The 2348-nt window shown below is 41.5% G+C and overlaps 1 protein-coding gene across 1 annotated transcript in view; it reads right to left on the reverse strand.

Annotated features, from left to right (window-relative positions):
- The window catches only part of Trappc6b (trafficking protein particle complex 6B), a 17871-nt gene that overhangs the window by 1814 nt on the left and 13709 nt on the right, over positions 1-2348 (reverse strand). The window lies entirely within an intron of this gene.

Genomic DNA, 2348 nt, shown 5'->3' on the forward strand with positions numbered 1-2348 from the left:
ACACACCTGCATCACAACTACTCAGGCTAAGGCAGGAGCAGCATTTCTTGAGGCAAGAACTGGAGGCCAACCTGAGCAACATATAGGGAGTTCCCACACCACACAACCTCTACTGAAAGAGTAAGGAACCCCCTGTGATCCGCCCCCCCACTACCACTGCATAGATGCGGTGAAAGAACTGTTAGAATTAAATCTAACTCTGACTAAAGCATATGGCATGCTGTGCACAGGATCAAACTAGACCCTTGCAGCACAACACTTAACCAGTTAGTTCTTTCTCATCACTTTAGTGTCCTCAATTTCTTGCCTGTTTCTCCTTCCTATCAATGTGGCTGACTAATCAAAGATCTCTCCGCTTCCTTTTCCTTTTTTCATCTTTGCGACAGTGTCTCATGTAGGTCAATCAGGCGTCAAGCTCACTACGTCTTTGTGCTTCTGCCCCTCAAGTACTAGGATGACAGGAATGTGCTACCAGAGCCAGCTTCCTACAACCAAACATGGTAGCAAGAGTTTTCATTTCTTTAAAACCCCAGTTATGGTATGTGAATACGTTTTGGTTTTAGTCCCAGGTGTGGGGTAAGCGGCTGCTTCACAGCAGGTGACTATGATTTGCCTTGTGCACTAGCGGGGGCGTGGTTTTGCCAGCTGCAGATAGTTTTGACATTTGCGATCTGGGGACTTTTGAGAGACTATAAATTCGGGAATCCCGTGCGTGGGGCACGAGTTCCCAGAAGGCTGCTGCTCCTGGTGCTCTGTTTCTGTTTGTCCAGTGAGCAGAGGAAGGAGCTGGAGGTATCCTGATGATGAAGATTAAATTTGCCCTAAGGAACTTAACGTCCCTAATCAGCAAAAAGTCCTGTAAAGAGGTCTGCGCCCCCTTTCCCCTCGAACCTTTCTCTCCTACTTCGTGTTGGGAGGTTGGAAGGGATGAGGGTGGAATAACCATTTGATGGGACATAGAGGTATAAGAACCCAATAAAATAACTGAAAAAAAATATGCCAGCAAAACATTTCCCCTTGTTTAAAACGTACAGCCCAAGCCAGATGTAGGGAGCACTTGCACTGGCCTACAGGGTGAGTGCCGGGACAGTCAGGGCTACACAGAAACCCTGTCTCAAACTAACAAAACACAAAAGCCTTACAGCATAGCTATGCAGCTGATGCTTGCCTGTAACTCTAGCATGGAGAAGCTCAGGCAAGTGGATTACTACAATTAGGAGACCAGCTTGGGCTATCTGGTAAGTGTTCTTAACTACTGGACCATCAATCTGGTACCCAGAAGAAAATTTTAACTTATTCTTCAAAGCTGAAGAAACTAAGATAGCCCAAAGTTGAATGAGAACTAAAAATAGTAAAATGTGATTAATAAAAAGAAAAATAATGAAATACATATAGTAACCATAAAAACACCATCTAACTATATCTGCAAACAATATGAGGGAAATAAAAAAAGACGGCAATATAATACATGAGACATGAAGGCAAAAGGCAGGCTATTCCTTATTATCCAGTAGGGATCAGCACAAGAAAAGCAGACAAGGCAGTGGGCGAGAAGAAGCAGTAAGAACACAGTGTACATGACAGAGGAATCATGAAACCTATTTTGTATGGTAATTTTAAACATTAATAAAAAATTGAGGTATGCGCAAGTATTTACAGATAAATAGCAAATTATACTTCCCTAGATATTTTAATTCTTTTGAAGGAATCCACATATTAAAATCTGTTATTCTGCCAGGCTGGTGACACAGGCCTTTAATCCTAGCACCCAGGAGGCAGAGGCAGAGGATCTCTTTTTAGTTTCAGGCCAGCCTGGTCTACACAGCAAGTTTCAGACTAGCCAGGCTACATAGTGAGATCCTGCCTCTCCTCCAACAAAACCAAAACAAACAAAGCCCAAAAACCTACAATTTGTTACTTTTTGTTAGTCCATCTATTTATTCATTGATGTCTCTGTGAAATTAAAGCCTAGAAATACAGACATACTTAATGTAAAATAAACTTTTAGAAACAAAAGACAATTATATTTCTTAGACATTTTAGCCTACAAAGAAGATGATAAACTGTGAGGTAAGGAATTCTGCACAGGTACTGTCTGCATGTCTGAGTATCTTTACTGAGGTGACCACATCATTCTAAAGAATGAGAAACACGTCTGCATTCACTGGCACTCAGCAGTAGTGCTTCTCCTGTTGGTCTCCACTGCCTTATCACATACACAGAGCTGACGGTAGCATGCTTTCTGTTGCAGAGGAAATGGCTTACACAAAATGGGATAAGTAACATTACTGATTTTTGAACCAGTTTATTAAATACAGTTTTAACTTGGATTTTTTTTTTTTTTTTTT

This window comes from Mus caroli, chromosome 12 (assembly GCF_900094665.2).
Source record: "Mus caroli chromosome 12, CAROLI_EIJ_v1.1, whole genome shotgun sequence".
In the NCBI taxonomy this organism is placed as follows: Eukaryota; Metazoa; Chordata; class Mammalia; order Rodentia; family Muridae; genus Mus; species Mus caroli.